Source organism: Erithacus rubecula (genome assembly GCF_903797595.1).
Source record: "Erithacus rubecula genome assembly, chromosome: 12".
NCBI lineage: Eukaryota > Metazoa > Chordata > Aves > Passeriformes > Muscicapidae > Erithacus > Erithacus rubecula.
The window spans coordinates 17,568,736-17,588,652 of record NC_136664.1 but is presented as its reverse complement, the minus strand read 5'-3'; positions in this window follow the sequence as shown (position 1 = coordinate 17,588,652).

Below are 19,917 nucleotides of genomic sequence, written 5' to 3'. Positions count from 1 at the left end.
GCTGGGAGCAGCACTTGGAGCGGGGATATGGAAATACTGGGAGTAACTGGGACCACACTGAGGGCTACTGAGAGCATCTGGGAGCAACTGGGAATGATGGGTGCATGCTGAAGGTAACTGGGATATATTGGGAATGAGTGAGATCATCCAGAGGGCAAGCAGAACCATACTGGGGATTCTGGGGTGACTGGGAGCAGGCTGAGGGCAGTTTGGACCATGTTGGGGCAATTGGGATATACTGGGAGCAACTGGAACCACAGTGAGACTGACTGGAATGATAGCTGACTTTGAAATTGGAATCATGCTGGAAGCAATTGGGAGGAAGTGGGAGTGACTGGGAGCATGCTGGGGGCAATTCGGATATACTGAGAGAGACTGGGAGGCACTGGGATCATACTGAGTGTGACTGGAACCATGGCAATGGACTGGGCTGGGTTATGAGGGGCCTCAGGATGCACAGGGAGCACTGTGACCCTGTGGGGCCTGATGGAAACAAGGGAACATTGTGACACTCTGGCCCCTGCCCTGTCTATGGGGTGTTTCAGGAAGCCCTGGGGTGCCCGGTACAGCAGAGCAGATCCCCTGACTCAAAATGCAGCAGCTCCCCAGGACACCCTGGGCAGGCAGGCAGCAGGGAGAAGAGGAAGTCCAAGGCCCAGCACCCCAAGGGTGGTACCAGCTGATAGACAGGGCAGGAGGGAGACCCTACTGCTGGGATGGCACCGGGGCTCCCCAGCACTGTGCTAAAGATGTGCGACATCATAAGCAACAGTGTTACAACACAGAAGGCTGTGTGACATCACAGAGAGGCTATGTGATGTAACAGGGAGGCTGTGTGACCTCAAAGAGGCTGTGTGAGGTCACTGGGAGGTCACTGCACCCCAGACCCCCCTCACAATTCCCCCCAGAGATGTCCAACACTGCTCGTGCACAGCGGGGTCCCCTGTCCTCACGGGTCCCCCCGCCCCTGTGCCACAGCCTACCCCAGAGGATGTTCCAAAGGGGGAGAAGGATCCCCTGGCAGTATCCCCATGTCCCCCAGGGCCAGAGTCTGGGCCAGGGTTCCTTCACCCTGTAACGAACAAGGGATTCAGAGCGCTTAAAAAATTCCTGTTAAGGGATCAGCAAAAAATAGATTTAATATTAAGAGACAGCATGACAAAGTTCCTTGGCAGGACTCACTCTACTCCTGACTGGAACACTTCAGGCACACCAAGGAAACAAAGCAACAACAAAAACAAACAAAAAATCAAACCAGAAATGTACCGAGAACTGTCTCTCTGTGTGCTTGTCTGAGTGTGTGTGACAAAAGGACAGTGAGGGCAAGGATAAAAGGAATATGGCCTAAAAGCTTAAGAGAGCTCAAAATTAACAGGACTTAACTTATACCTTAACTGATACCTTCAACTTCACAGTTTTGCAAAAGAACAGCACTTAGCAGTATTTAACCTAATTTATAACCTATGATGTAGCTATTTAACAGAGGAATAACACTTAACAGTATTTAACTAAGCTTGTAACTTATATTAAACTTCACAATTTACCAAAAGAACAACTCCTTGCAGTATTTAACTTAGCTTACACATTGTGACTTAACCTTACTTGCAGACCTCACTGACTCGGATATCCAAGGCCCTCAAACCCCTCAGAGAGCAGCATTTCAGCCACATTTGTCAGAGCACAGGTGCGCACACACACATAGAGAGTCAGTGCAAGAGACCTGTGAGAAATTCCTCTGGAGGGCAAGAAAATGCTCATTCTGAATGCTTGGGCATCTCCCCAGCAGGTGAAGGGTTGAGCCTCGAGGAGTGGGAGATCGGCCCAGGCTCCGTTGCTGTTCGGGGATGTCCCGAGTGCAGCACACGGGAGAGTTCCTGGCTCAGAGAGGCGCCACTCGGAGGGAGGTGCTGGCTCCTTGTGGAGTGCTGTTTGTAGGGCGCCGAGACAGGGGATTCAGTCACAGCAACATGGGCACCACTGAAGGCCCAGGCAAGGTTTACTAGGCCTTTTTCAGGCTCTGAGCTCTTTTTCTCTTTTCTCAGGCTGGGAAACTTTTTCCCAGGCTGAGACAGTTTCTAAGCTCTGGCCTGAGCCTTTCCCAGGATGATAACTTTCTGGTAAACAGAAAGGAATTAATAAACAGAGATTAGTACCTGGTGTTGACTGAGAAACAACTCTCGTGCTACGTGACAAGAGATGTTTTCTCCTGTTGTCCAATGGACTGCTGTCCTGTTCCAAACTTGCAAACCACAGTATAAATATGGTTTGGTTTTCCAATAAAATGCTTCTTTAGCTTGATACGCTCAAGAAGTCCTTGTTGTTATTATACGCGACTCTCTGCGTACAGCAACACAGCAATGTCTCATCCTGGTCGCACTTGACATCCACAGTTTTCTTTGGGATGGGGAAAACAGGGATGTTGTGCCACTGAGGGAACAAAAACAGTCCCAGGGCTGCTCCTAAAGGAACCAGGAGCTCATTGGGCAGCAGCAGTGTCTGGGAGCAGACAGTGTTCGTGCTGAGCTCCAGAGGAGCTGAGCCCAGGGGCTGTTGGCCAAGGCTGAGGCCCAGTGAGCATTTCTCAGCTCAGAGCGTGGCCTGAGAAGGGAAGGAAGGAATGCACCAGCACAGGGTCTATGGAACCAAGGGAACATTTTGGCACTGTAGGGCCTCATGGAGTCATGGAAACCACTGTAACATTGCTGGGCCTCATGGAACCAAGGGGAATCTACTGACACTCTGTGGCTCCATGGAATGTACAAGTCATTGCTACACTGTGGGGCCCTATCAAACCATTGTAACAGTGAAGGCCTCACGGGAGCCCTGCAGACCATTTTGACACTTTGGGGTGTCATAGAACCAAGGGGCCATTGTGACACTGTGAGATTCCATGGAGACAAAGGTCAATTGTGACATTGCAAGGCCTCATGGAACCAAGAAGAGACCATTGTGATACTGAGGGGACTAATAGAATCATGGAGACCATTGTGACACTATGAGGCCACAGGAAATAACCAAAGCACTGTGACACTGTGAGGCCTTATGGAACCAGTGAGACTATGGTGACCCTGCGAGTCCCCATAGAACTAAGAGGATCATTTTGAGGCTGTGGGGCCTTCGTGAAATTGAGGCCTTTGTGACACTGCAGGGCTGCATGGAACCAAAGGTCTGTTGTGACGTTGCAGGGCCTCATGTCATCAATGGTCCATTGGGACACTGTGGAGCCAAAGGATATCATTGTGACACTGCAAAACCCCATCTCCAAATGTCCATGTGAGCCTCATGGAACAATTACTTGACATTTTGGGGCATGTGGAACCACGAAGACCATTGTGACACTGCATGGAATCATTGGGACCATAGTGACACTACAGGTCCCAATGAAACCAAAGTAACAAAACCCTGGGTTGGCGTACCAGGGACCACCTGACTGGTTCAGTTGACCTTGGCACATTCAGGGGCTCTTCTCATCTGCTACTGAAACACTATGGTGTAGCTGCCGGGGCTAGGGTGGTTCCAGCCTCAGGCTGCTACGGAGCTCAGAGAGCTCCTGAGGCAGAGTGCCAGCCACAAGAATAGCAAGAGACAGAGACTCCTGGACTTGCCATAGAGATTCTGAAAGCAGCTTTACTTCTTCGAAGGGTTCTACCAGCAAAATCCGGTTGCATAGCACAGCAAGGGGTCTTTATAGGTTTCAAAGGGATTGAAATTCTGACCAGTAAAATTATGAGTTGAAAAACTATCCAAATACATTAAGATTCTAGGTGAGAAAAAACAATCATCTAGTAAAGTTAAAAAACCAATAGAAATCCTAAATGATAACAGGGGTTTTGGCAGGGAGGGGGGGCATCTCTCATGAAAGGTTTCATTATCTCAGGGCACAAAATCCCAAGGGCCTTTTTCAGGCACCTTTGTATCATCCACACTATGGCTCTGTGCTTTCCTTCCTATGGAAAAGAACTGTCCTCCACGTCCAGGAACCCATGGCGAGAACTGAGATTTCACTGCCAAATATCCTTATATTCAGGGATTGTTCCCATAGGAATATTGCCAGGACTAATCTGCCTGGCAATGATTTCAGGAGGGTCACCTCTCATCTGTCTCAAAACACTGGGGAAGGCTCCATGCTTTCTTTCCTATGGAAGGAACTGTCCTGTATCTCCAGGCACCCATTGCCTATATGGGGATTCCACCTCCAAAATTCCCTATATGCAAAGACTGATCCTAGACAAAATCTGCCATTACTGACATGTCTGGCTGGCCTTGCCCCTAGAGAGGCTCTCATCTTCCTTCCAAACACTGGGGCTTTGTGCTTTCCTCTTGTGTTGGTTTTACGTGCTTGGGGGGAGGGTTGGTTTCCTCTCAAGGAAAGCTTCACGTGGTCAGGAAATGGAGAGGGCTGTCCCATCTCCTGGGGCTTCTCCTGTGAGCTGCTGGCACCAATCAGAGAGCTGATTTGGTGATGGACAGCTCGGGAAACTAATGAAAAAGTTATTTTCCTTTTACAAATCACAATGGATGAAGTTGTGGTTGGGTCTTTCGGCTTCCGGTCTCCGGAGGAGTGGGAGTCCCCGGCTGGGGGCCTGGCCCTGGCTCTGCGGGGGACCCGGCTCGGCCCCCTGCCCAGCACCGGTTCTGCGGGGAGCCCTTACTCTGGCCCTGGCTTGGCTCGGCGGGGCCGCATAGACCCCCCAGCACCGGCCACATGGACCCCCAGCACCGGCCGCATGGACCCCCCCGCACCGGCTACATGGACCCTCCTGGCACCGGCCGCATGGACCCCCCAGCACCAGCTGCATGGACCCCCTGGCACCGGCCGCATGGACCCCCTGGCACCGGCCACACGGACCCCCCAGCACCGGCTGCATGGACCCCCTGGCACCGGCCGCATGGACCCCCCAGCACCGGCCGCATGGACCCCCTGGCACCGGCCGTATAAACCCTCAGGCACTGGCCGCATGGACCTTCTGGCATGGGCCGCATACTTTCTTCTTAACAATCTAGATACTATTTTGACTTCTTAATGCCTAAATAAAATTCTTAATCTTCTGAACCCCCTTAATAAGAAGGAATAAATGATGAAGTCCACAAAAGTCGGCGGAATGAAAATGAAGTTCCTGATGGAAAGAAATTTAAAAAATGCAACTAATAAGTAGCTAAAAACCTTTTGGGGGGGGGCGCTATGGGGGGATTGTGACTTAATTAAAATTCCTTTAAACTGCAAAATACACTTGGAAAGGATGGGTGCTTGAGTTAAAAACTTTCCTTGCCTTGGAAAATTGAGCTCTCTGTTTTGAAACTGGAATATGAACAGAGAAATTTAATAGAAAAGATGATGAAGAGAATTTTGTTTTTCAGCGGCCTGCCTTTAAAAGTAGTACCTCATGTATGCATCCTAACCCATAACATAGCTCTGAAAAGACTGTGTAAATGAGAGGAAAATTCATTGTTCTGTAGGTCCCCGGCAAATGCAGACTCTGAAAGTAAAACCACCCCCTAAGTCTAAAGCAGGAAAAGGAACTTTTCTCTCTTAAGTGAACTGAAATAATTATTTGAGTAGATAACTGACTAAAGTGCTCTCTCTATGTGGTTGGTAAAAAATGTGGAATGAAGGGAGGAGGGAATAATCTAGGAATCTTATTCTGAATAATTTTGTCTTGTGTTATTAATAAATTTCTTCTTGTACTCTCTTTTTAAGTTTTGAGCCTGTGTTGTCTTTACTCCTAAATCCTATCTCTAAAGGAAATTAAATAATTAAAACTGGCAATCCCTCTAGTCACACCGTGCCACCTTCCTATGGAAAAGAAATGTCTTTCTCAGCCAGGTGCCCATGGCCAGAACTGGGATTCCACCTCCAACATTGCCCATTGTGAGAGACTGGAGGAGATTGTTGGCTCAAAGCATTTTGTGTGTGGGGGAGGAAGGGGCAGGTCTAGCCTTCCCCTGCCCTGTAACCCAAATCATCGCAGAGCTTCTATCCCAGCCCAGCAGTGTCTGCCAGTCCCTGGCACACCAAAGGCAATGCTCCACACCCTGGTGCCTCTGGAACCCCAGCCCAAATCCTGAGCGACCAAATGACTCTAAGTCCCACCGGGGGGAAGGGCCCAGGAAGACCATGGGGTATTTAAGGCTGAGCAGGAGGCAAGCACACATCTTGACCCTACCTCCTCTTGGAATTTCTGCCTGAACACTGCTGGAATCCAGGCATTGGTAGCTGTGTGTGTGCTTCTCTGTATCTTTTTTGTCTTTCTTCTATTTCTGTCCTCTTGCAAATTTTGAGTAACTTAGAATTGAACGGACTTAAAGTTTGTGAAGTAGAATGGGCCAAGTTAATGCTTTGAGAAGTGCTTGGTTTTTATTTAATTGAATGTCATATTAAACCTTTTTCCAAAGTTTCTCTGATTTTCTAAAGTTGCTAGTAGTCTGTTTTGTAGTTTTGAGCTCCTGAGAATCTCTTGTTGGAATTTCTCCAGTGCTTCAAATTCAGAGTACAAAAATAATTGCAATTCCTTTTAAATGTCTCCTTGAAAGAGTTGTTTGGGGGATGGAAATCAGGGCTTGTTTGTCCTGCTTGGTACACCCCAGGCAGGGCTTGCACAGCCACATTCCACAGTTCATTTCCCACCTGGACCTGCTGATGTCTCTGAGTTCTGCTTCCCCACCCCCAGGGGCGCTCTCCTTGTCTGCCCATTCTCCCATGGACTCTGGGCAGGGATGGCCTCAGTGGGGCGTGCTGACATCCTGCAACTGCTCCAAGGGTGGTTTCAGAGAATCACAGAATCAGCAAGGTTGGAAAAGACCTTGGAGATCATCAAGTCAAACCTGTGCCCTGACACCTCCTTGTCTCCCCTGAGCCTCCTCTTCTCTAGGATAAACATCCCCAGCTCCCTTCAGTCACTCCTCACAGGACTTGTGTTCCAGACCCCTCACCAGCCTTGTTGCCCTACTTTGACATGCTCAAGTTCCTCCACGTCCTTCATAAATTGAGGGGCCCAGAATTGGAGACAGCACACAAAATGCTGCCCAACCAGCGCTATGCACAGGGGAAGAATCACTGCCCTCGTCCTGCTGGCCACACTATTCTTGATTCAGGCCAGGTGCCATTGAAATTCTTGGCCGCCTGGGCACACTGCTGTTTCATTTCCAGCCTGCTGTCCATCAGTCCCTGCAGGTCCCTTTCTGCCTGGCTGCAGTCCAGCTAATCTGTCCCCAGCCTGCAGCACTGCAGGGATTGTTGTGGCCAAAGTGGGGCCTCCTCTTCAGAAGGTCCAGGTCCCTCAGATTCTCTGCATTGCCTCCGAAGCCCATCCTGTCAGTCCTGCAGAGCTCTCCAGCCCCTCCTCACTGCCCAGAACAGGGAGCCCCACACCCAGACACAGCAGCCCAGATGTGGCCCCCTGGCCTGTGGTTCCTCTGGCAAGGGAGCAGCACGAGACGCTGCAGGACCCTGCAGACAATTCCTACAGCACTTGTAGGATGATCCTGCTCCCCAAGGGATGTTCTCATGGTACAAGATCAGGAACTGAAATGGGGAGTGGGGCCAGAGAGGAAAGGGCAAACAGAGGTGGGCTGTTTGTAGCGGAGGGAACAAGGGTGAGCAACAGAAGGAAATGTGAACCAGGAAGGGGAAAGCAAGCAAAGGTGAAGCAAAGGAAATGCTATGGGCAGTTTGGGGGTGGCTGCCAGGCAGCCCTGACTCTTGAGCAACAACATCTGCAGTGGGACACAAAACTCACAGCTCATGGGAACAAATATTCTGGCTGACTGCAGAGGCCACTACAAACCTGAGTGATTTCCCTCCCGTTCCCCAACTCTTCCTGGTGGCATTTGTGCTCACTCAGCTCCATCTCCCCACAGCAGCACCATGAGGGTGCTGGCGCCTGCTCTGAACAATGCAAACAGGGGTTCCTGAGCCAGTCCTGCCATGTCTGTGCCTGCAAGGATGCAGCACCTGTGTGAGCTGGGGGAGAGGCCAGGGCTGCAGAGGGGGGATGTTGTTTGCAAGTGCATGAGGATGCTCTGGGACGCTGCCCTGGGCTGTCCAGCGCAGTGGGGATGGATTAATCCCTGCTCTGATGCTCCTTTCCAGGGTCTCCCCCTTGCAGGGACCTTGCAGAGCACCAGCCATGCTGTTTGCCCACAGCCTGCCCACAGCCAGCCTGGGGCTGTTCACAGGGGTCTTCTCTGCTCAGCATGAGCCTGGACAAGTGTTCTGGAGAGAGCCTGGGCAAGGAGCCTCGAGCCCCCAGGCCTGCCCTGAGGTGTCAGCGCTGCCACAGCAGTGCCCATGACCTGTCCCTGCTGCAGCCCCGGCACTGCCATCCCCAGGGCTGTGCCCGGCCGCAGAGCACTCAGGCCTTAAGCAACACGAGGTTCTGTACTGTCGACAAGGATCTCCTTGGTTCTGCAGTACCACAAGGGACCCCTAGTTCCATGAGCTGCCTGGCCTCCCAAAGCCTCTCACAGACCCTAATGGGCCCTTATTGCCCCTCACAGGTCCCCATGGTCCCCCATTGCCCCTCATGGCACCTCACAGCCCCAGGCATTGTGCTCCACCCAAAGTGGGAGTCAGACCCTCTTTTTTCCCCTTTGATTTCAGACCCTTCACAGCAAGGAGTAAAGAGAGGCTGAAATGGAGCCTTTCCCCAGCGTTTCCCTCGGGGTTAATTGCAATCTGAAGCTCTGTGCTGGTGCTGCCCCAGCGTGAACATCCCTGCAGCCCCAAGGCCTTTGCTGCCCCCGTGTCCATTTCCTGTCCCCAGTCCTGCCCAAGGCCTTTGCTGTCCCCAATGTCCATTCCCTGTCCCCCGTGTCCATTCCCTGTCCCCAGTCCCACCCAGCTCTGGCAGCAGCAGGAGCCGCAGTGCAGTGGGCGCCGGCCTGGCCCAGCCAGGGCTCCCGGGCAGGAGCAGCAGCAGCGCCAGCCCCTTCCCACCTGCTCCTGCCTTGCTCCCAAGGGCTTTTTCCAGCAGAATTCTGCAGTGGAGCCATAAGCACTCACAAACACACCTGGTTCCTCAGGGCACAGTTGTGCTGCCCTGACCCAGCCTCCAGAGGAAGAAAGGGTCGGGTTCCAGCACTACTTTCAGCACCGTTTTACTCACCCTGAAGTGACAGCAGGAGGCTGTTGGAACCTTTGCCTTGGGAATTGTAGGTCACAGCTGCTCTTGCCCCTCCTGCTTGCCACTTGAATTTTATCCATAAAACTGCAAGTGCCTTTTTCAATTGGTGTTATCCGCGGTGCTTTCATGACAGTGAACTAAGTGTTTTTGTTTCAGGCATAAAGATAAGCAGATACTGAAATGCCTACCGGCCCCTGAGCACTGAGTTGAGGAGAATTAAAGCCACACAGGCCACGTTTGCAGTGCTCAAACACAGTCCCGTTGCTGGTGCTGTTGAACTGACAGAGGCCATCACAGAAATTGCCTCCGTGGTATGAAATTAAGTTAAAAAATCCACCAGGGAAATGGAAAGCAGAACTTCTCAACTACTTTCATTGCTTCTTCCCAGCAGCAGGAAATGTATATGTCCAGAGATATTTCCAGCTGCAGCTGGTCCCAGTGGAAGCCCAGCCTGCTGCCCAGCCCCAGCAGGATCCTGAGCCCAGCCCGGGCAGCTCCCGCAGTGTCGGGAGCTCAGCGCACGCGGGGCCGGGCCCAGAGCCCCGGGCACGGCCACCCATTGCGGGCAGCAGCACAGGCGGGATGTCCTGCAGCCCAGACCTGTTTCAGCCTGAGTGTCCTGCAGAGGAACAGAGCATCTTCCAGGGAGTTCCACATGCTCAGGCTTCTCACTTCATGGTGAATCTGGGATGGAAATGGCCTTGCTAAGAAAGCCAAAAGCCAAGGGAATGGATTAGTAATTATTAGAAAAAATTACCCTTTTTCCAGGCAAGGTTAACCAAGTCATCCTCTGCATTTCTCCTTTTCAGATTCTTTTAGTTGGCTACTCTGAGAGGTCCAGCTTGTTCTGGTGCTTTTCATGAATGGATTGTACTCTTGATTTATGCACCAATGCACCACAAGCAGAATCATCTACACTGAACTCGATACAAACTTCCTCTGTCAAACTGTTTTCACATTCCAGATCATTTTCAAGATGTCCACTGAGAGACTGGAATGATTATCACACAACTCTCCACTTCTGGATGCAGGCCCTGGAGATTCTTTCTTTGAATTCAGCCACGTTTGTATTCCCTAACTAGTCCTGCCTGGTACCACCTCCTGTTTTCTTAGGTTGGAACAGTAGCAAGGAGAACCTTATGCACAGCACAACTCCCCAGCCCACCCGCAAAAGAAAGAACAAGTTGTCAAGTTCTTAAAGCCTTTGTCCTGCTTTGCTGCAGCACACAGTGTGGAAAGCCAAGAGAAGCTGCAGTTGGTGGCATGTCTTGTGACAGGAGCCCGTTGTCCAGTAACGTTCTTGAAAAGAACAAACATCACTGTGGAGAAAATTCTTGGAAAAGCAGAACAGCTTTCCAGAAGTGAAATGAAAATGGAAAGAAACAACCCAAGATGTTCACATGTACTATTAATTCCTTTCCTTATATGTTCCCTTTTTCTGTGTTGCACTGGTTCTATATCACAGTCATTCCTAACTGATCTTACCTCGAAGACCTAGGACTTGGCAAGCTTTACGCACGCTACGGTATCGTTACCTACCCACAGTTTGCCTTCTTGCTGTTTTGCTTTGAAAGCAATGCTTGAGACACCAGAAACCTGCAAATGCAAGATTTTGGAGCACAGCACTTTGGTTGGCTATGGATTCTAGAGACAGGGCATGTGCTCCCACAGCATTTCACCATCAGCAGTGACAATACACAGCAGCAGCAAAGGCGATTCCTAGGACATTGTGCAGGGGTCAAGACTCCCTGTCTTGGCTTAGCATGACAAAGTTCACGTGTTTCGACAGACTCAGGATCAAAACTAGTTTGCTTTTCTAGCTGTGTCAATGAACAGCAGGACAAATAAAGCAACCAGAAGTTTCTTTGCAGAGACGGCCTTTGCTCCAGGCTGAAAGGGCTGGATTGGCAGGGAGGAGGCAGGCAGCTGAGAGCTGAACTGCTGTATTGGACTAGCATCCAAGCCCGGCAAAAACAGCAGTTTCACTCTTTCATTTGAATTCTCCTATCGGCAGTCTCCGATTTTCCCCTGGAACTGGACAAGAAAACAGGAACAGCCCTGGGGATGCTGCCGCTGCCCACCCCGAGTGGCCGGGGAGCAGCGCTGCCCAGCAGGGGCTGCATTTCTCGCTCGTCTTGTCTTGCTCAGCCCTCCGATGGGGCAGGCTCTCCCTGGACCTCCTGGCTGCTCCTTTGGCACTTTCCTCTGCTCCAGGGCAAAGAGCAGACAGCACTTTGCTTGCTTGTGAGGAACAGACTGCAGTGTGGGGCGAGCGGGCGCGACGGGGCCCGGGGCATGCGAGCACGAGGGGCAAGTTGCAGGTCTGCCGGAAATAAAAGTTCCAGTCTAGCGAAGAAGCAGCTGAACAACACGGTGGTTGTGGCGTGGGTGCAGGAGGAAGAGATGCTCCGAGACTCCGGTTCGGCCCCGGAGCAGAGCGGCCAGTGCTGTCGCGGGGCACGCGGGGCTCGGTCGTGGGGTGGAAAGTAGAACCGACACGCGGGGAACAGACACACAGAAACGGACACATGGACATGCAGACAAACGCTCCCGGTGCTTCAGCAGCGGCAGCGGCAGCGACAGCATCAGAAGAGCAGCGATTCCACTGACCCTCTGCGTCCCTTCTCTTGTTCCTCCACTCCCTTTCCCTCCTTCCCACATTCTTTCTTGGTGTCCTGCAGCCTCTCCCACTGTCACCTTCCCGGTCTCCCCCTCCCCTCTCGACATCCCCGTCCCGGCCCACTCCCTCTCCCTGTGCCGAGTTGCGCCATGCCCCTGGCCCGTCCCTGGCCCCAGGAGGGGCTGCCCCTTCCCCGTCCCCAACCCCGTCCCCGCCCCCATCCCCGCCCATCCCGTCGCAGTCTCGCCTTCGCCCAGCTCTGGCTGTACTGGAGGTGGCGCTGCTGGGTGGGCATCAGTGCCTGGAGCTGCGGCGGCATCGCCTCCCTTTGGCTCCACCTGGCCCGAGCCCGGTCCTGGCCCCGGCCCCGACACGGGGTCCAATCCCGGCCCTGGCCCCGGCCCCGGTCCTGGTCCCGGTCCCGGCTCCTCCTGGGACCCGCGGAGGACACACGCGGCACGGCCACTCCTGCTTTCTCCGCAACGGCTTCCCCGGCCTGAGGTCCACCCCTTGGCAGTGCGGCCATCGGACCCGAGCCGCCGGGGTCCGGGGTGGGTGGGGATGCCGGGCCCGGGGCGCTCAGGGGCCATGTGTGGCCCCGGGCTGAGCGCTGACGGCTGCGTGTCACCCGCAGGGGAAGCACAGGAGGCCCTGCAGGAGCGATATCGGCTGGGTTCGCTACTTGGCAGCGGCAGGTTCGGCAGCGTCTTCTCGGGGACGCGCCTCTTGAACAGCGCCCCGGTGAGTGGCGGGGCCGGCGGCAGGCGGAGGAGGGCGGAGGAGGAGGAAGAGGAGGTAGAGGAGGACTCCAGGGCGTGGCGGAGTGGGCGGCAAGCTGAGCCCGCTGCCACTTCTTGCTCGCAGATTGCCATCAAATGCGTACCACGGGATCACATCCAGCACTGGGGTGAGCTGGTGAGTGAGCGGGGCCAGCGGTAGAAGACAGAGCGTGCCAGGCGGCAAGGAGCTGGAGGCTGGCAGGGTGGGAGCCACCAGCAGCCCTTCAGGGAGAGCTGGCGTGGGGTGAGCGGGGGGTCCCAAGCATCCTGGGCTGGGTGAGAGGCCCCAGAGCCCTGGCACGGCCTCAGCCCCACTAACGGCATCATGGTCCTTGAGCAGCCCAATGGTGCCCGTGCGCCCCTGGAAATCGTACTGCTGGAGAAGATGTCCTCTGGGTGTGCTGGTGTCATTCAGCTCCTGGAGTGGGTTGAGCTGCCCAACAGCTTCTTGTTGGTGCTGGAGTGTCCGGAGCGGTGCCAGGACCTCTCGGGTGTGCTGGCCGAGTGGAGGTTTCTGCCAGAGGAGGAGGCACGGGGGCTGTTCCACCAGGTGCTGGAGGCCGTGCAGCACTGCACCAGCTGCGGGGTCCTGCACAGGGACATCAAGCCAGAGAACATCCTGCTTGACCTGGCCACCAGGCATCTGAAATTGATCGACTTTGGCTGTGGCACCTTCCTCCAAGATGCAGCCTAAACCCAGTTTGCAGGTGAGCCCTCCCAAGGGATGCTCCTGGGCATCTCATGGCCCAAGCCTGGGTGTAGCCCTCGGACTTCCCCCCGTTGCAGCTGGGATGGGATTAATGCTTGAACCAAGTTGATTTGGGTGGGGGCGTGAGGGGCTGGAGCTGGGGCTGGAGCCCCTGGGCTGGGGCTGGAGCTGGGGCAGCTAGGCCAACAAAAACCCCTGTGGGGATAGCAGGGAGGGGGGTTCTGACCCCGTGCCCCAGCTGGTTTGCTGTCCAGGCGAGGAAGGGCTTGAACTGCTCTTCTCCCCTCATTTACATTGGCTTATTTTTGAGGGCCGGCAGGGAAGAGAGTGGGTTTTATTCACCAGTGGGTGGGTTTTTCTTTTGTGTGTCATGGTTAGGCCTTCTCAGGGCTTCTGCTGCCCTCTTCCAGCACCAGTGGCTTCTTTCCCAGCCCCAAGTTTGTACAAGAGTCCCACATGCTGGTGAGAGGGCACCGGTTCACACCACGTGCCACTAGGGCAGCTTTCGCATGCCCAGGGATGCTGGGGCCAGGCTCTGGGAGCAGCATCATCCGCCTGATGAGCTCCATCTGTATTCCATAGGAACTCTGTCCTACAGCCCCCCAGAGTGGATCTACCACCCACGCTACCATGGGGAGGCAGCAATGATATGGTCCCTGGGCCTCCTGCTGTACCACCTGGTCATAGGGAAGCACCCATTCAGGAGGGGCCAGGAGATGATCTGGGGACGAATCTTGTTCCCACAACGGCTCTCTCAAGGTGGATTGATCCTCATCTCTGGGCATCTCTGGGAGGGAATACCAGTGCTGGGAGACAGCAGCAGGGTCATGAGCATCCCGCTGTGGCAGCTGCTGAGGGGGTGGCACAGGTCCTGCTCTCCTGCTCGTCTCCAAACAGAGAATCTATGGGGAAGTTTAGGCACAGCTCTGGGCACACCCAGCATGGCCTGGGCATGAGAATGGGGGAGGGCAACTTCTCCAACTGACTGGCGATTTCTGCTTTCTCTCTTCAGAGTGCCAAGATATTATTAAGAGGTGTTTGTCCATGCAACCCTTGGACAGGCCGTCCTTACAAGACCTTTTCCACCATCCTTGGCTGCAGGCTGTTCGTCTGCCCTAGAAGATGGGACAGATGCACATTGCACAGTTGCATCCAGAGGTCTGGCAAGTAACAGCTCCACACATCTCTTGGGTATCAGTGGCAGTCCAAACCAGCCTGCCTTTAACTCTGAGCAGGGGTCATCAGAAGGGAACACACAGCTCTTGGGCTGGAGCTGAGCTGGAGACCTGGGGTGGCAAGCACTGGTGGCCACCTTCCCACCTAGTTTTGCTTGTTTGATTCACTGAGGGCTGGGGCCCTGGGCAGAACACTGACAGCCTGGTCTGGTCCCCAGGACAACAGAAGGAGTCCCTGGAGAAGCTGTACCAGGTGGGGCTGCTGCTGGAGACACCAAGGACAACCTCAAGGACAACAATCTCTTCCTCAACCTGGCCAGCTGAAGATGATGGACTTTGATTCTGGCACCTTCTTCACAGACACACTCCTCGCCCCATTTGCAAGTGAGTTCACAGCCAGGGGGAAGCTGCCAGATCTGGGCATGGCACAGCCTGGCCAGGCAACAAAGGTTGCCCCTTTTACTGGGGTGGATGCCACAAAGTCTTCAGTAGGCTGCCAAGCTGCTTTTTGGCTCTGGGCAGCTGCTGAAGGGCTGGATGTGCCATGGCTGGCTGCAGGCTGGGCACATGTGCTGCCCTCCTGCTCTGCTGCCAGGGGCAGCAGTAACTGGGAGGTTTGTGCCCAGCTCCAGGTGCAGCCAGTGTGGCCTGGGCACTGAGGACAACTGAGACATGGGGGCCAGGAGCCTTCAGCTGACGGGTGGGTTTTGGTTTCTCTCCTTGCAGCCGAGCTCTGTGGATGCTGAGGCTGCTCTGGGCTCTGCCAGGGCTCTGCTGGGCTCAGCCCTAGGCACAGCTGAGCCCAGCAGAGCCCTCACATTGCTCTGAGAGCTTTGCATCAGACGAGCCCATTCCGAGCACACCGCCTGAGCTTTCTGCTTTGCAGGTGACTGAGACGCTCCTGCAGGCCAAGGGTTTGCTGTTAGGGACACACAGCCAATTGGCAAGAACCCACACTCTCCACAGTGCCAGCTGAACCTCTGGATTTCCACAGGATGTCCCACTCTTCATTCTTTTTTGGCTGGAATTGTGCAGTTGCACTTTCTTTCTCCTCTAGAAGTGCCACGAGTGGGCAAAACCTGGCGAGGGGCCGTGTTCCTAAGGCTGTGCAGTCTGGAGCTGATGGAAGGAAAATTGCCCTTCTGCACTCCCAAACCAAGCAAAAAGTCATGTGACTTTCCGTCTTTAAGAAGCCCCTGACAGTTTCAAAGGGAATGTGCAGCTCTGTCACAGGGTGAGAAGGAAGAGCATCTCCTAAAGGATTTGGTCAGTGACAGAGTTTAGATTGCCAGTCTTGCCAGGAGCTGGCAGGGCACAAAACAATTTCTTCTTGCTTCACTCCAATTCCACCACAATTTAAAATAACAATATTGGAAACAAACCTCAAAATCTGTTTAAAAAAGGTTACTGAGGCCAGTAAAATGGATCAATGTTATCAACTCATTTACAAATTAAATAACTGAATTTTCTGCTGCGAAAGATCAGTTATTAAACTTAATTAAAAGTTACAGAAGATTTTTCACTGCAAACTTGGGGTTTTTTTATCTTTCACATTTTACAAAGGTTTTTTCTTTTTCCTTTTTCTTTTGCTTAAAACAGAAAACATGCCATAAAATAGGAGTGTCTTCTGTTCCTGGTTCCCGTGTGGAGCAGCTCCTTCCCGCTTGCTGAGCTGTTCAGGCAGAGCAGTCTCTGGAAGAGACTTGCAGGCTCCCTGTTTCCTGTGCTGCCCCACTTGTGGCCAGACAGCTCTGTGTGGGGCAGAGGGAGAACAAGGGGCAGCTCCCTCCCAGCGCCCAGCCCAGGGACCCCCGGAGCTTGGGGCACTGTCAGCACCCGCTGCTCCAGCCACCACTTCCACTGGCACTGACAGCAGCACCCAAATTGTGGCTGATCCTGAGGAAGCAGCAGCAGTGCCTGGATCTGATCCCTGATTCTGAGGCAGGGCTGGACAAATGACCCCCACAGCAGCAGCAGCAGCATCACAGGGACCTGGCTCTCAGCACAGCCCCTGCCACCCTTCTCTCCCATGTGTGCACTGGTATCACAGCAGCCTGGGGCACTTGGGAGCCCCCAGTGCCAGCAGGGACTTGCGATGGTAGCCCTGGGCTCCTGGAGGTTGTGCAGGAAACAGAGGTGGGGATTCCCTCTACATGTGGAGCTTCCAGATGGAAAAGGCTGCTGTGAGCAGGCAGCTTCAAGGACAGAGAAAGGAGGGGCTGGAGCTCTTGATCTGTGCCAGTTCCACAGCCCTGGGCAGCAGCCACCGAGCCTGGGGGAACAGAGGGCACAGCAAGAGGGACAAAACCAGTCAAGGTCAGAGACTGGGAAGAGCCAGAGCTGGGAGCAGGAACAGCTGCTTCAACTGCACCCTTGGAGAAAGCTCTTGGCTGGTTCAAAGTGCTGGAAGGTGTGAAGGGCAGAGAGAAGACCACACCAAACAATGCTCCTTTTTTCACAGCCTCCCCTCTCAGCATCACAGAAGGAATTGGATGAACTGTATTCTTCTCTCCAAGTCGTCTTGTTCAGCATGAGCAGCTTAGCACCAGGAGCTAAAGGAGCTAAAGCTTTAGGCCACAAGAGCTGACCAAGAGGGGACTTTTGGACCTAAGTAATGCTGCCAACATGGACCTGAGCGAATCCAGCAGATGGAATCCTGGAATTATAGAACCATTTCTGTTGGGAAGGATGTCTGAGCTCATCCAGTCCAGCCGTTCACCCAGCACTGCCAAGCCCAGCACTGAACTGTGTCCCTGAATTGCCAAGGCCTGAGTGAGGCCTGAACAACAGGACCTGAGCCAACGGTGACCTCTGGATCAACCTTCCCGCCAAAGTTTGTTTTTGTATCCACTCATTACTGAAGTATGCATGATCATTTACATTGTGATAGATGTATCCACTCCTTAGTGAAACAGTATTGACCTTTCTGTATTTAGAAGCTGGCCAAGGCTACAAAATCTGACATCTGGCCTTGTTTGTGGGTGTATGGTTGTTGGGGGTTGAGTGGTTTTCTACTACTGTATCAATTGAAAGAATTTTTGCCATTATCATGCCAATGGAGATGGCCCGGTTACACCCAGGACCTTTGATGACTCTAGACAAAAGGGGTAGAAGTGACCTGAGCTTCCGGAGGTACTACTGGTGTTTCTGGCAAGCTTGGAGGAGAACACCCCGTCTGCAGCCACACGGTGGAATGCAGGAGAGCCAGACCCTCTGCAATCACCTGCCCTGCATCTGCCCCATTCCAGCCTCCTGCCTCTGTGGACACAGCTGATCAGCCGGACACAAACGGTGAGCGAGGAGCCGCCTGCTCCCGCCCATTCCCACCCGAGACCGGCATGGCTGCTGCCGCCCCTCCCACCTCCACTCCCGCCTGCCCTCTGCAGCAGCCGGGCTTTGCCTGTCTGGAGCACCAGGACCAAGCACAGAGAGAGCATGCCTGCAGCTAAAGAAAGGACTGGAACCGAGTTATCTGTTCTGTTTTGTTAGTAATTTTAACAACTGCTGTTGTTTTTTGCTTGTGCGGTTAGATATATTAGTAAAAGACCTGTTATTCCTACCCCTTTATCTCTGCCTCAGAGTCCTTGATTCAAACAATTATAATACTTGAGGGGAGTGGAATTAAAGACTCTGTTTCAAAGGAAAACTTCTGCCTTTATGTTGTAATCCGATACCAGAGGTATAAGGAATGTCTTACCTGTCCCTCCTGTCCCTATCCTATTGGCAGACAGCCAGAAATCCCCTCCCTGAGCCTTTCCTAGAAAAAGCCAAGACCTGAGATGCGCTTCCTCTTTTGCCCTGCTACCACCATGCAATAAAGGCAAAGAGCCACTCTTTTGATCCTCGTGCTTGTCTCATATGCTAGACCTAGCTCCTTCTTATTGATACAATAGGAAGAAGTCACAGTTTGTAGCAGTTGGCGACTCAACTTTGGGGCTTGTATTAAGAACCCACAGATAGCTGGAATCCCAGTTTCAGGATTTTCCGCTTGTTCGTTCGATCAACTACCTCCGTGCTTGGTAGCTGTATTTATACAGCCCCAGGCAGGAGGACAGAGCCGGTAGCTTGCTTTAGCGCCGAAGTAAGTCCGCTCGAAGACAGGCAGCTTTCACGAACCACACAACAGCCAGGTCTGCAGGACAGGTAAAGTCCCTCGTGGGAGGGTGAACCCCAGTGCCCCTAGAAGTGGGGAGGGGGGTTCCCCCATGCAGACTGGTGGCGGGCGCGGCACCAGGGCGGGCTAGCACCCTGGAGAGCCTCCGCAGCAGCCGCGATTTCAGCGGGGCGGCTCCTCCCCAGTTTCCGCGGAAACCGCAACAAAAACCCGTTCGGAGCGCAGCTGCTCACGGCTCAGGCATTGTGCAGTGACTGGGAAACCCCCCAAAAGCAGTGCAAGGCTGCAGGTTTCCCCCAGGCTCAGCACGGCCGACGGGACAGAGTCGTGTGTGTTGTGGGGTGTGCGTGGAAGTGAGAGGCGTTGTGCAGCTCTCTTTGGAACAACAATGGGCGCTGAGTTAACTGCATATCAAAAGAGTGTTTTTTCTCAAATTCAAGGAATTTTGCATGCTGAAAAAATTACAGTTTCTAAAAAACGGTTAAGTTCCTTTGTTTTCTGGCTGTTTTCTAAAATTCCAGACTGCAAATTACAAAATATAAATTCAGTTTCATTTTGGGATAATGTGGGAAAATTATTAACATCTAAAGTATAAAAATTTGACTCTAAAGCTGCTGTATTTCTTCCAATATTTTTACAAGTACGCAAATGCTTATTGGAAACCGAAAATAAAAGACAGCCACAAACAAATTCTTTAAACCATCCCCCCTCCTCTCTTCCAAAATCCCCTGTCCCTGGAAATAGTGAAAAACCAGAAAAACCAGAAAATAATAAGCCCCTCCCCTCCAGCTACCCAAGTTCTGAAAATTTTGAACAGCCTGCTACAGGATTCTCTGTGTTCCCGTCTCTTTCCCTCAGTTTACCTCAGAATAGTTCGGCAAGAAACTTTCCTTTGTCTCACGGGGGGGACCACGTTTCTAATGGTGGCAACCACGCTTCAATTTCTTCATCTCTTAACCCTTTCTCCTCCTAAATCCCCTTCCCTGCCCCCTTCCCCCATACCCTCCTGACCTGTTCCTGCTACCATGTTACACCAAGAGGTTTGGCTAGTCGCTTCTTCCTGGCTCAAGTTACAGCTTCTAACCCTTCTGATTACAGCGAGTGCCAGACTGAGTGCCCGGAGGCTAGACAGTCAAGGAAAAAAAAAAAAAAGTCAGTTAACAGCAGGGACTCTGTCCCTCGGGAGGGAAAAACTACATTGCCTCCCAGGCTGATAGATAAAGATACACCTAGCCCTAAAGCTCAAAACTTGGAATATTATGTACCCTCCGTTACTCCTGTAGTTTATATGGGTAGAAGAAAAATGGTAATAAAGTTTATCAACCTTTGTCTTACCATGATAAGAAAAAAAATTTCTAAGTCATAGAAAAATTTTGGCCATGAAAGTGAAATTTTTAA